We start from the raw sequence: 14987 nt of genomic DNA, 5'->3' as shown, positions 1-14987 counted from the left end.
TCAGTCCTGGGCTTGGCACACACTGAGTGGTAGCTGCATGGTAGATATTTCATTGTTTTTATCTGTTCTCTGTTTCAACCGGAAGCAGAATAAAAGGCTTCCTGGCAGTAGTAGTAGTAGTAACAATAATCATCATCATCATCATCATCATCATCATCTAGCTGAGCTGAGTCACCATGCAGCGATTTGCATGTGGAATTCAGGGACACTGAACAATGGGCTCAAGTCGGGCTGCTCCAAGGATGGTCCACGGGCCAGCTGCATCAGCATCACTGGGAGCTTGTTGGAAATGCAGAATCTCATGTCCCACTCTGGGCACACCCATTAAGAACCTGCTTTTCAGCAAACAGGATGCCCAGCTGACCCATGTGCTGATTCAGGGCCAGGGCTCCAGACGGCATGTTTGGAGATTCTGTCTGTCATCACTCCCAGTAGCTTCACCCCTCTTTCCTGTGCTAATAGGGATCTTCTTGCAGACCAGTGGGCTAAGAGGGAGCGGTGGGTGCAGAGGGACAGTGAAGGTTGGGGCTGAAGCCAGCGGTGCCAGGGCGAGTGGTACCATCAGCAGGACAGCCGTCTGAGTGCACTTCCCCTTCCTGCCCAGCAGATGGCGAGCGTGTGCTGATGGTGCCTCTTCTCAAAGGCCACTGACACGGTGAGTGGGTGCCTGTCGCTTAAATGAAATTGCCTCCATCAGCTGGGTCCGGGTGGTTTTGAAGGCTCTTTGTGTGAACACGTCCCTGTAGCGTTCCTCTCGGCCACACCTGAGGCTGCTGTCAGAGCCAACCCTTGATCCCAGGACCTGGAGGAAGACGGATGCTCATGGATGAAGCATTTGTTCCCTTTAGCAACCAGGTTCCAGGTTCAGTGAAACTGGGAGGCTAAACAAATTTTAGAAACCCTGAGATTAGGTGGCAAAGGCCATCTTTAAGTGCGATGAGAAGAGGCCCTGCTCGTGGATCTAGAAGGCTTGCGGGATTGCGTGGGGCGGGGCAAGGTCAAGATTTTGGAATAGTGGTGAAGGTAGAAGCTTCTTTCATATCAATCTCTTGCCAAAATGGAGTCTAAACAGAGAAACTTTGGGAATTTTTTTATGGTTGTCTGGGCCCTGGGCTGGGGTTCAACCCCTGAGTTCTCTCCCCAGTGCCTGAGGTGGGGGGGCAGTAATATTGGAAGGATCCCAGTCTCTGAAGCTGGGCTGTGTTCAAATCCCAGCTTGGCTTCACATTAGGGGTATCACCCTGAACGAGTTACTTGAGCTCTGTGCCTCGGTTTTGCCATCTGTAAAATGGAGATGAGTATAAACCACACGCCATTGTGTTTGTATGATTTTTTATACACACAAGCTACCCGGCACACAGCAGGTGCTGCACGGGCATCTGCATGGTGTTGCTTTCCTTGGCTGTCAGCCTCCCTGTCAGCAAAACAGGACGCATCACCCTGTCCTTGGTTGTTGAGGCCGCAGGAGAAGCGTCTGGAGGAATAAGACTCAGACGTGGCACTCCTTTTTTCCTCCCCAGGTCTTCTTTATTTTACAAAAGAAGCCAGAGTAGGTCACCTTCCTGCATGTCTACAGCCATGGCACCATGCTCTTCAACCGGTGGGCTGCAGTCAAATATGTGCTGGGGGGTCACGGTGAGTGAGGCGCTTGGGCAGCCCTGCCCCAGGACTCGGGAGGCGGGCAGCCCGGCAGTAGCATGTTTGGCTCTCAGATTCCCTTTCCCTGTGGCCGTGACTCCTGGCTTCTGTTCCCATGTTCTCTCTGTTGCTCCTCAGAGCATCCTAGCCACTGCTCCCCGGTGGAGGGGAGGAGGCTGCTGGGAGATGCTCAGACTGGCAGCCCAGAGAGGGCAGAGAGCGTTGCAAGCACCCTCATCAGCCATTCTCTTAACCCCAACCCACCATGGGGACCTCAGATAGCTCCTGCTGGACTGTCTCATGATAGGACCTTCCCAAGGTCCCAAGACTCTTCTCCGTGGGGTGGGCAGAGGGCACCTGCAGCTTGGAGGAATGAAACACGGAAGAGAAAGCCCAGAGCACAGCCAGGCCCAGCTCCGCTTCCTCCCCTCCATCTCCCTGCCCTGCTCTGCAGCCTTCTTCATCGGGGTGCTGAATTCTCTGGTCCATGTCTTCATGTACCTGTACTGGGGCCTGGCCAGCCTGGGGTCCTGCCTGTGGCCCTGCCTGTGGTGGAAGTGACTTCTCGCCGCCCTGCAGCTGGTGAGATGACCCCCTGGCTCCTGGGCGGCCCCAGCTCCTGTTCTCGGCTGCACCGGGGACTTGTTATCTGACCGTGAGCCCTGCCTTCTCACTGCTGGGTCTTCCTGAGTCTCTCAGTAACCATCTCCCCGGATCCTGGGGCTGACCCTAACTCACTGATGTGATGTGGGGCCTGCAGCGGGTGACATCCATGCCTCAGGCCTTGGTCTTGTCCTCAGTGAAATGAGGGGTCTGGACTAGGTGACCTCAGAGAGCTAATGCCCTGCAAATATGTGGTCACTGACCCACCCCCTGGGGGCCGGGGGGCCCCGTGGTTTGTGGAGCACCATTGCCAGGTGGTGGTGACAGCCTGAGCTGTCCCTCCTGGGGCTCGGGATGGACTGAGATCATCATTAGTGTCAATACGACATGGCTGGATTGGGGAAAATAGGGGACCAGTAGGGAGAGGGGTCGGAAGGATCTTAGGGTCATGGGCAGGAAAGCCTGGGGGTGGGTTTCATCCGGTTTCCTAGTCCTTCCTCTTCCTTAGCCGTGGGAGGCCCGCTCCCACTGGTGGACAGAGGGAACAATAAGAAGGTACGAGGGGCATCCGTCCTGTCCCTCAGCACCGCTAATCACCTCTCCCCTCTTCTCCTTCTTCTCCTCCTTCCTCTCCCCAGGGTCAGCTCGTGGCCATTGCTGTCCACTCCTCCTACAGTCTCTTTGCCTTGTGCCCCTTCCCCGATGGGTTCAACATGACTGTCCTCCTCTACACCCCCAGCCTCATCACCCTTTTCCTTGACTTCTACCACCAGACATATCTGAGGGGCAAGAGGGAGAAGCTGGCTTAAGGGGTGGGACCGAGGACTGAAACCAGCAGAGAGGTCGGTGGAAGACGGCCCTACTCGCAGCCCACCGAGCTGAGCAGGCTCCCCTGGGCTGGTGTTTCATCCTACGAGGGGAGGAGGAGACTTTCCTTCTTTCCAGAGGTCAGGAGGATGAAAACAGACCCACCTTCCTGAACCTACTGTTGTTACGGCCTTTCTCAGGTGGAGTTGTTACTGCGTGTCTGCCTCCTTCCTCAGCTAGACCTGAGCCCCTCACAGGAGGACCTGTCTTACTCCATTGTCCCCACACTGGCACAACGATTTTCAATAAATGTACATTTGGATCCTTGTCTTCCCCCACTAGCAGTCGTGGCCTCTGGTGAGGAGCGGGCTGGCAGCCTGGCTGGGAGCATAGAAGAAGTCAAGGCTGGCTTGATCCCTCACCTTGCAGGGCAAGATGATGACTGAGAAAATCCAAGAAGGAGTGTGGGTCTGTGTGATTTCTAGCTTGGCTGTGTAAACAGTTCCCCTACACACCTCTCTGTCTCTTCACTAGTGCCTATGTACGCATTTACAGAGGTGTGTGATTCTGTGTGTGTGAATGGGGCGGCAAAGAGGGCTATGACTATACATCTGAACACTTGTTCTCAAATACACCCATGTGTTTCCATTTATGATTTTCTCTGTTGGTGTTTTTTGCTGGTCTCTTCTATGAATCTCTGCAAATGCTACAGTGGCAAATAAAAGCTCCTGGCATCAATAACTCTCCTGTCCCAATGAGAGGCATGGAAGCTCGTAAGAAGTCTCTGAATACATGTTCCACCAAGGGCCCCCCAAGGAGGAACGTGGAAAGGGGGAATGGGGTAAAATGAACACAGCCGTCCACCTGGCAGAGAGGGAGCCTGGGGCCAGCAAAAGGGAGCGCACAGCCGAGAGCACAGAGGATGGCGGAAGCAGGCGTCTGCTGGACTGCCTAAGACTGGACCTGGATGGGCATCTGGAACGCATTTTCCCTGGGAGCTCTCTCTGCCTCCAGGATGCTGCTTCTTTCTTATAACGTCTCCCCATAGCTCTTTCCCTTCACAAGGAAAGTTCTTATTTTGCGATGTCTCGATGTTAAGAATATTAAAGACCCATTAACGTTTAAGCAAGGCTATTTGGGGACTATTTATCCATCAGGTGCTCTACTTAATTAACTCAAGGCCATGCAGGGTGGCATCCTGTGGACAGAATACTCAGAGAAAATTTCCTCCCACTTCTGCAGGGTGGGAACCCACCCCGCACACTTTTCCACAGCAAGTTGAGTGCTTTCGCAGGTGGGGGCCTATTTTAAGGCAATCTTTTAATTTTTTTTAAAACACGTCTTAGAAGGTCTGTTCATTTGCTTAGCATCCAGGACAGAGGAAGGATTAGTCATCCCAGAGTTCAGGGCTCACGTCTGTCCAGCCCTTCATAGCTGACTGATGGAGCAGCCCAAGGGGAAACCGTATGTCCTGGGTCACATCTGAATGAAATAAAGTTTTGGGGGGAGAGCCTGGTGGGAGGCAGTGCGGTGGAAGGGGTTTGGGGGAAAATTCTCAGTGAGCTGAAAGTGTCCATCCTTTTCTTTAACCTGCACCTCGTTGTGATGACTCTACCTGGTTCAGGGGTGCTGGACAGGATGTTGTGTATCAGGGTAGAAAGAGTGTGTGAAATGATAAAACACAGAGTTATTTGGATTTGTCAAAATGCAGCCAGATTCTTAATTAATAAGGTAGAAGGTCACCTCTATGAACTTTTAGAGATACTAGTAAGAAAGAGGGCTGGTTAGATTTTTAAACATTTAGCAGGGCTGAGCTCTTGCCCAGAGAGTGTCCATTTGCCAAGATATGGAGGCCCAGGTGCCCGGGGGAGGGCCGAGGAGACAGAAGCGGAGGGTAGCCCCACGGGATGCAGGAGCTGATGCTCTGGATCCCGGCTCTACCCCCTAAATCAGAGCACACCTAATTAAAGAAATAAAAACCACCCACAGGGACCAGCTTCGTGGTCCTCTCCCAGCTCAGAATTCAGTGAAGACCCCCCCTGCTGGCCACAAACACTCCGTTTTCCACTCCCCTGACCCCCAAGGATGCTGGGTGTGAGCAGGTGTCCGGAGCCGGGAATCAGAGGAAAAGGTTATTCTCCCTTTTGCCACCTCCCCTTCTCTGTCTCTTCCTCCAGTTCTCTGTATAAATACAGGGACCCTTCAAAGAGGAGGCAGCCTCTGCCTTTGTCCTTTGTCCCTGGGTAGACTTAGGGCAAAATGCCAATAACAAAGGAAGACTTTAATTAGGGTTTTTGACATTCCAGCCCTCAGGGATCAGGACCTGAGATCTGCAGACGTGTGAGCTTCAGGTGGTCAGCAAGGTGCCTGCTCCATGTGTGGTGGGAAGAGGAGGAAATTCACTACCAAAGAAACAAAATATTGTGATTTCAAAGATCTGAATTTCACTGAGGGTAGAGGGAACAAAGATTCACGAATAAAATAAGGGAAGGCTCATTTAAGCCGGCCACACACAGCTGTTATAAAGAGGGAGACAGTGCTGGACAGCCCTTGGTGGGGGGCACTGTCCCAGGTCCTCAGAAGCAGCACCTGAGTTTGGGGTCAACCTTTGTCCTCTTGCATCTGGGGAGGGCGTGGGGCCTTCACATCAACTCTCAGTGCCTTTTTCACGTGTGGAATTTGCGGTAGGAGGGGATTTCAGCTAAAAACATACTCCAATAGAGCTGGGATGGTAGCCTCTGGTCACCTAGAACCCTCCTTTTACAAACACAATAATTTAGAGATGCAATGTGAAATAAGAATGTAGGAACATCTCAATTCTGCAGAGAATTACATATAACGTATAAACACACAGATGTTAATAATATTCATCTCTAGGTTGTGAGATCAGCTTTTTTTTTTAACTTCCAGAGAATGGTTTATTACTGAGAAAAACTGCCTCCACCATGCTACTAATTCTAGGTTTATTCAAATTTATAGCAATTTTAATTATTTTTCACATTCTTCATCTTTACAGATTTTATATTTTCTAGCTTTTCTCACCTGTCTAAACATTTTTTGGTAGTACCTCTTTCCTCTTTACTGGAAAGCATCTATCAATGAGATTTCCCTGTCACTTCATTGCCAATAAGATTAGGGTTGTTTTTAATTTCTTTGCATTTTCCTATTTCTTAAAATGCTTATTCTTTTTTTTTTTTAATTATGAAACTTTACTGCTGCAACGTGATGAACTCAGGATACCTCGGCTCTTCCTTTGTGCTGAGAACTGTGAAAGCGTTGGTTAGATCTGCTCATCGGGGCTTCATGCCGATGCGCCCTAGTCCCGCCGGTGACCTCTCCGTGGTCCCCCACACACGCATTGGGCGCTCGCTGTGTTGTAGGTGTTGGGCTCTGTGTGGGGGTCGGAAGGACACAGCGACTGGATTTGCACTATGAGAACCAAGTTCGTGCATAAAAAGCCAACTCGCCAGCCACTCCCACTGCTTCAGGGAAAGTCTGGCGGAAATCCCGCCTGGTCTCAGTGTGGGAGGGAAAGAGGACTTTGAGCAAAACTTACGCACGGTGTCAAATGTGAAAATGGCTGAATCACGTCCGTGTAAATCCAACCTTCCTGCCGTCTCCATTCCCCGGTTTGAAGTGAGCTCCCAGAACGTCACAACGGTGGCATCCTTACGGAAACGGAAACTCCTTCTGGAAAGTTAATGAAATGCTAGAAGCTTGTGCCAAGACCAGGGACTCCTCTTGAAGGAAAGGTTCCTAGGAAAGGTTTCTTGGAGAGAGACTCCAAGGAGGTGGGTGAGCCTTCACATCTGACACAACAGTGGGCTGCTAGCTGTGAAGCATCGTGGGGAAGTCTCTTGGTTTTCCCGGGCAGCAGCCTTAATGTCAGAGGGGAGCCGGGTCCGCCTACACTGGGGAGAGCCCAAGTCAGTGCCCCAAGATTCCTGTGGCTTTGCCCCAGCCCGGGAGGTCGGGTTGCCAGATAAAACGCAGGATTCCCAGTTACACTTGAAATTCAAAAACACACACACACATAATTTTTAGCATAACTATGTCCCAAGAAAGATTTCCGGCATACTTATGCTAAAAAAAGTACTTGTTGTTTACCTGAAATTCAAATATAACTGGGAGTCCTGTATTTTTATTTGCTAAATCTGGTAAAAATTCTACAAGGAAGGCAACTGAACGTTCCCAGGCCCCACTCCCACAAGTAGAAACAAGAAATTAAGAAAGAGAAGAAGAGACTTGAGGGTGGCGGGAGACAAGAATTCTCAAAGCTCTAAGGAGGGGAAACAGCCCGGGGACTGAAGGAGGATTCAGCTGCATCTCAAGGGACTTCCAGGGTGGAGCAGGTGCACCAAGAATCAGAAGAGAAATGATTATTCTGGTGCAGGAGTGTGAGATCAAGATGCACCCAAGTCTAGAAGCGGATGAAGTGGGTGCCTACTTCTTGCCAATGATGCTGCAGCTACATTTGTGTGCACGCTGCTCCCCCCGCCCCCCCCCCCCCCGGAAGGCTTAACACCAACCCCCAGAGGAAGGGAAGGGCATGGGAGAAATAGCTTCAATACGATTGTCTTATCAACCTGAAATGATACTATAGGACTTCCAGGGGAGCCCGTCGACATTGCCGAATTTAACTGGTTTACCTGAACATTCTGAGATTCATTTTCTATGTCAGTTAGAATGGAGCCATGGTATTAAAAAGTAAAGCCAGTTATCAGAGAATTTTAAGAAATTAACATTTTGCACGTGTGAGATCGTTGTCTGTGAGGCTTTTAAAAATTCATTCTCAGCCTATATACACGGGCTTTAGGTCTTTTTAAGCACTGATCAGAGATGCGTGACCTCCTTTGAAAGTGAAAAGCTTCCCTTCCCTTCCCCTGACTCACGCTGCAGTCGACAGGTTGCCCGGGGAGCTGCTTTCTCGAGAGGAACCTTGAATCTCATTCCACTTGGTCTCTGTGATGAAAGCAGTAGTCTTATTTTTCACCTTCCAACTATTTAATGATATTATTTTATTTTTATTTTTATTGAAGTGTAACTGATTTACAATGTTACTTTCAGGTGTACAGAAAAGCAGTTCATTTATGTATAGATACACACACACACACACACACACACACACACGTATTTCAGACTCGTTTCCACTGCAGCTGATTGCAAGATACTGAGTACAATTCCCTGTCCTATACAGTTGGACCTTGTCGTTAGTCTGTCTTATATACAGCGGTGTGTATCTGTTAGTCCCAAACTCCTAGTTTATCCCTCCTCCCTTCCCCTTTCCCCTTTGGCAACCATAGTTTCGCATTATTTTATTGAACATATGGTCAGCCTTCACAGTCACCTCCCATACTTTTAGTGCTGACATGCCTCCCTGGAGTCCTCATGCTTAGAATCGCTGACTTCGGGGTTCCTTAGTTTACGGAGTTTTCCTACCCAGCAGACTGATGACGACGGTGGTGATGAAGGCTGTGATGACCACAGAGCCACCCCAGACTCAGGGCCTGTTGCATCCCACTTACCTCCTGGGTGACCGATCTGGGTAGTGACCCTGGACACTGTGTATTACCATCCCCATTTCCCAAATGAGAGAAGGGAGGCTCAGGGAGGTTCAGAGACGTGCTCAGGCCAACACAGAGAATAAATGGTGGAGTGGGATTTAAATCCAGATTTGTCTAATCCCAAAGCCTGTGATTTTCCCACACTGCCTCACTGCCCAGCCACCACATAGCCCTCACTCACGAGAAATTCCTGCCTCCTTTGCTTGGCTCTAATTATAGTCCTTCTGAGAGGAATGTGCTGGGCCCTCTTCCTGGCACTGACTGCACCTCACTGGCCATGCCAGGCATCGTTAGCATTTCATTTATTAATAAACGCTTAAATAATGCCAGCTGTGTGCCAGACACTGGTTTGGGCAGATTACAAATAATAACTCAATCTTTATAACAATAAATGGTTATAACAATAGATAAGAGTTAAGCTCCATTATTATTATTACTCACATCTTATAGATAAGGAAACTAAGGCACAGAGAAGTGAAGTGACTGGCCCAAGGTCACACAGCCAGTATGTTCTGCAGACCTTGGGATCATGTCTATTTCCATGCAGCACGACCACCCCCCACCTTCTTCCAGAGATGTGGACTTCTCATCCTAACCTGTCCCCTAACTACCTCGTATGAGTGCTGAGAGGGTGACGGGGTCACAGGCTCAGAGTGTCCACAGAGAAAGGCCTTGCATTCCAAGTGAAAGCTGGCATGGCTCAGCTGTGGCTCCTGGCAACTCTCAGTTCTGTTCCCAAACACCAGTCCTTCTTTATTTCCAGTGCTTGGGAAGTGCCCATGGCCTCCAAGAGAGCTCCTTCTTTTGAGATTGAAAACCACATCTCAGGGGGGAGGGTACAGCTCAGTGGTAGAGCACATGCCTAGCACACATGAGGTCCTGGGTTCAATCCCCCGTACTGCCATTAGAAAAATAAATAAATAATCCAGTTACCTCCCCACTAGGAAGGAAGGAAGGAAGGAAGGAAAGAAAGAAAGAAAGAGAGAAAGAAAGGATGGATGAAGGAAGGAAGCAGGGGAGAGAGAGAGAGGGAGGGAGGGAGAGAGGGAGGGAGGAAGGAAGAAATAAAACCAAATCTCCAGTCTCGGTGGTCTTAACTTTCCTCTCAAGAGCTTCCTCCCCACCCTGGACCCCCACCCCCTCCGATCGCAGCCAAGCTGCACAGGGCAGATGGTGCAGGGGAGGGGGCTGCCCTCCCTGGGGAAGCAGTCAGCCGACCCAAGCTGGGAGGCCATATAACACCAGGCTGAAAATCTCTGCCTCTTGGAGTGACTTGGTTTTGACAAGGTGCCAGACATCTGCCTTTCAGAGATCCCTGTGTGCAGACAGACAGTGTCCTAGGAACTCTTCCAGGCTGTTGGTCATTCACACCTTTGTTGCTGGCTTTTCCGCATCAGGCCTTATCAGGGACTTAACGTGACCGAAGGCAGGATGGCAGATGGGTGCAGAAAGTTAGAAAGGGAAGCCCAGTGAGAACTCTCTGCTCCACGGTGGTTCAGAGGAGGTGCCCTGATAACGCACAGCAATAACCAGGAGCTGCCAGGCCTCTGCCATGTGCTCCTTAGTAAAACCTTTGACAATTTGCTTAATTGTATGAACTCTCAGCTTCCGTGTCTACAAACAAGGACTAATAATGGCAGCTACCTCTTAGGGATGTCATTGAGGATTAAATGCCATAATGTATGTAAAAGGCATAGTCCAAAGTTGGGCACATGACAAGAGCTCAAGAAATGTTAACGATCGTGATTTCACACACCAGCTTAAATGCAGTTTGCTATTTTTTGTGCACCCCATGATCACCTGTGAACTCAATGCTATTTCCCTTTTTATAGATTCAAAATTTTAAATAAAACATTTAGAGAGGCTAAATTACTTGCCCAGGCCATGCAGCTAATAGTCAGAGGTGCGGAGTGGGACATGAGGTCTTTGTTTTCTGCTTTCCAATGTCACGCTTATTCCATTGCCTGGAGACGGTGTTAGCAGTAATCTCCTTCCTCCTCCAAAACAGACACGAACGCACACTGTGACCTGTTCCTGAGCTCCAGGAAGGTAGCCCTCACAGCTTGGTGCTTGCTTTTCAATACCACCCAGTGTAGTGCGATAACACCTGGGAGCTGAGGGTAGCCAGGCAGTTCACGACGTTAAACGCCACGGGGTGCTGGCCAGCCATTGCTTTGTTGGCAGAGAGAGCGAGGCTCCGAAGCTGAGTTGAAGAATCCAGTGGGTGGTGGCTGAGCACCATCTGAAAGTGTGAAAGTCCTGATTATCATCCTCAATATCCTATTCCTGCCAGTGGCATCAGCCTGCGAAAAATAAGAAAGCTACTTCCCAAGGTTAATAAAAAGAAGGGAAGAGGCTGGGAGGGTGGGGGTTTCAGTGTCGGGCTGGGGAAGGGGAAACAGAAGACGACAGACATTAAAATAGCAGCAAGTGAACACCGTGTAATTTCCAACAGTCGATAATGTCACGCTGCAAGGTTGGTGATTCTGCCGAGATAATTACCACTCCCCAGATTACTGTCTACACTGGAGAAAGAAATGACTGCTGTGTGTGAGAAATCACACTGCCTCTCTCATCTTAAATAGTGGCAGTGATTAATGAGAGACCGGGGTGTAAATTCTCAAATCTTTCACCTATGCGTGGGGGCTTTCAGAAGTAGAGAAGAAAGCATGATAAACTCTCCTCCACCCATAGGGAGACTGAGAGCTCTTGGGGTGACTCCGCCTTTAGAGTCACCCTGCATCTCCCAGCAAGTCTGGGTCTGAAAAATTACGACCTAATCCTGTAGACCACTCATGGGGTTTTCCCTGGCTGCAGAGAGACCGTCTGATGGTGAAACCACTGCTAACCCCCACGCTTACTGTTTAGGGCATCCAAGCTGCTGAGGCTAACACCCGGGGATCCTGGGTCACTTTCCACCAGTCTGGGAGACCATGGCTGTTATCACTGGTCAACAAAGAGGGAGGCCCCTGATACAGCGATCCGTCAGTCACCACAGGCAACGAACACGGGGGATGGAGGGCGGTGCGTTAACAATATTAACTAGTAGTTCTCAAGTGCTCATGATTCTCCAGACATTCAGTACTCAGAACAACCACAGGAGGCTAGCCTAGGCACATTAATGTCCTCACTGGGCGGATGGAGAAACTGGGGGCTAGAGAGGTTGAATGCCACGGCCCTCTTCCCAGGCCAACCTCCATCCAGACCCCAAGCTCATATCTGGGAGAAGGTACTTCCCAGCCCTGGGATTTCCTTCTGCACCACAGCATCCACTAAGAGGACCAGACCCCTACGTGGGACCCATCCTCCGGGACAGCCATCCTCCAGCTTCCATGGCATCAGAATCCCCTGGAGGGCTTGTTCAGACACAGACTCCTGGGCTTCGTCCCCCCATAATCTGACCCAGTAGGTCAGAGAGGGGCTCGGAAAGCACACTTCTGAAGAGCTTCCAGGTGCTCGTGACGCCTCTGGTCCACGGACCGCACTTTGAGTAGCAGGCCTCTGGAAGCCATCCCATCCCGGCCCCGACCTCCGGGTCCAGTCACATTGAAACTGCAGCTGAGCCCTATTCCTGCTCCACAACAAAACCATCTTTTAATCAAATTAGAATAAAGAGGATTTATTTTGAGAGAGACACTGAGAAAAATGGGTGCTGTCTGGCCTGCGTGAATCATGCAGTGACCACATGTTTTTTCCCGGGCTTAGCAGGTCCACTCCTCATGTAATAATAAAACTGTTTTACATTTGGTTAGCACTTTTATAATAAAGTGCTTTTTTCATATATCTGGATACATAACCTAAACTCATACATATATCTTTATACAACGTGGGCCATGACCTAGCTAGACAAGCCATTTAATATAAAATACTCAGTAATGCCCTCCTTGATCTGGGTGCCTAAGCAGAGAGTTAGGAAATAAAAGTTGCAATTGCTATTGAGAAAGCAAAAACCAACTCGGGTATCTCTGACCGGAATAGCAAATGAAGCTCCCGGGTCACGGCTTTGGAGTTAGAAGGTTCTCACGTTGGGTGAGTGAACACTGTAGTGAGATGTTTTGAGGGCAGAAAGACGGGCAGGAGAAAAAGAGACTGAGAAAAATGGTCCCAGAGCATCCATAATCCACCAGCCGCGGGATGGAGGAGGGCGGGGGTAGGGAGCAGGGACCCTCACTCTCCAGGGCTCGCCACCCCTTGAATCTCCTATCCCTGGCTATCTGGGTCACATTCCTGTCTATGTTTGGCCCCTGAAAATGCACTGGACCCATTAATGAATTTAGTCCTGGATTAGACTGGGTGGGGGAGGAGGGAGGGAGAGAAAAAGCCAAGCTCCAGATGTGAGCCTTGATGTGTGAATGGCCGCTCGGTTTAATCCCTCTCAGCAGGAAACTGGAAAGGCCTTCTGAGGTCTCGCTAGGGATCTGGGCTGATTTCAGCATCACCTCTCCTCTAACCCTCAGCCCTGCCTCCCGCCTCCATCCCTTAGCGCAGCAAGGACTCCTCTCCCCGGCAAGCCCCCACGGGCACAGACGCATTTGTTCTGCTCCTGTGTTTTGCTTCACTCCACCCTTGGTGCCTCCATCAAACAGGAAAGGAAGCTCATTTCCAGAACTTCCTTCCCAAGGTGTTGGATTCGGGGGCAAGTGAGAAGGGAAGTGGGGGTGGGGGCGGGGCAAGGAGGAACAGCTGCTCATCTCGTTAAGATGTTTTCACCACAGAGCCGCGAGGGGAAGGCATCTGGGAGAGGGTTAGGCGAGAGAGGGCCTCACTGACGAACACTCTGTTACCACTTATTGCAATGGTAGCACATCCTGAGGTCTACTACTTAACAGTAATGACCCGGCACTGCGTGCTTCCTAACATTCAGCAGTAAGACCCAGGCTATCAATGACTTTTTAAAAATTAAAATATAGACAGCTTAAAATGTGTTAGTTTTTAGTGACTTTTTAATCCAGTTTTCCTCTTAACTTTTTCTCAAAGGTATTTTGGTTTATTTGAACTCTGCTGCTTCCGTTTGGCTCTCCCTGGTCCAGCCTGAGAAGTCCTGAGCCCTCTCTCCCACGACTTCCAATACCTCGGTGTTTCCTTAGAAAGATGTGAACCAAGAGGCTGTGGGGAGGTTGGAGAAAATGAGAAACCAAGTCTTCCCCAATCTGGGGGCAATGGCTTCCCTTGTGGAGAAGATGCTATGATAGTTTTGTTCAATGTCCTCTTTTAATGTAGGGGAGATCCGGGGTGATGGGGGTAATTGGAAATAATTGGTTTACCGGAGTGATAGAGAAGGCACAGGGGAAATGGCTCAGAGTGTTCTTCTCTTCCGTAAGAAATCCAAGATCTCTCAGGAGTGCCCAGCCCGAGCTTGGCCAGAGGGCCTAGAGGTGCTTCAGAGATGTGGTCCCTCAGTAGAGCCTCTTTCCCCTTGGAAGGAAGGAGCAGAGGCTTGAGCCCAGCCCCTGGGGTGCCTGCTAGGCACCCTGGCTAGTTTGCAGAGAGACAGACAGACAGAGATAGAGACAGAGACAGAGACAGAGACTAGAATACTACTCCACCATAAAAAAGAATGAAATAATGCCATTTGCAGCAACATGGATGGACCTAGAGATCGTCATTCTAAGTGAAGTAAGCCAGAAAGGGAGAGAAAAATATATGATATCACTTATACACAGAACATTAAAAAATGATACAAATGAAGGTACTTACTATATTATATTACATTATTATATTACTGTAATACTTTTACTACATAAATGACCTCAACTTTATGGGTTTAAACAACTCTGTGGATTTAAAAACAATTTAATATTTTGGACTGGTTGTTTTAATTCCTAAATGAAGATTGTGTTTGAGACTTAAAATTAGTGTAACTCTGTTTATTATATCGGAATAAACCCCCCAAAAAGGAGATTGGTTGAATTTTCATCTATCTGTCTGCCTGTCTGTCTGCCTGCCTGTCTGTCTGTCTGTCTGTCTATCTATCTATCTATCTATCTATCTATCTATCTGTCTGTCTATCTATCTTTCTATCCACCACAGCTTCTTTATCCAGTCACCTATCGATGGACATTTAGGGTGCTTCCATGTCTTGGCTGTTGTAAACAGTGCTGCTGTGAACACTGGCGTGCGTGCATGTACGTTAGGCCCACCCATTATGAAGTCTGCAGCCCCGGGTCCCCAGGGGCAGACCTGATCCTGACTGGCGACCTCAGAGCCTGAGAAGAAGAAAAACCCAGAGGAGATGGAGCAGGAAGAGCACAGGTCTGGTGAGGAGCGTGCAAGGCCCTGCAGACAACCAGCGATGCCTCCACACACACACTCATCTTCACTTTCACGCCCCTTCCTCCCGCATGCACGTCCCTGAGGACAGCCAACCGCACGCAC

Source organism: Vicugna pacos, chromosome 34, assembly GCF_048564905.1.
Source record: "Vicugna pacos chromosome 34, VicPac4, whole genome shotgun sequence".
Classification (NCBI taxonomy): Eukaryota; Metazoa; Chordata; class Mammalia; order Artiodactyla; family Camelidae; genus Vicugna; species Vicugna pacos.
Note: the sequence above shows the minus strand (reverse complement) of the source record.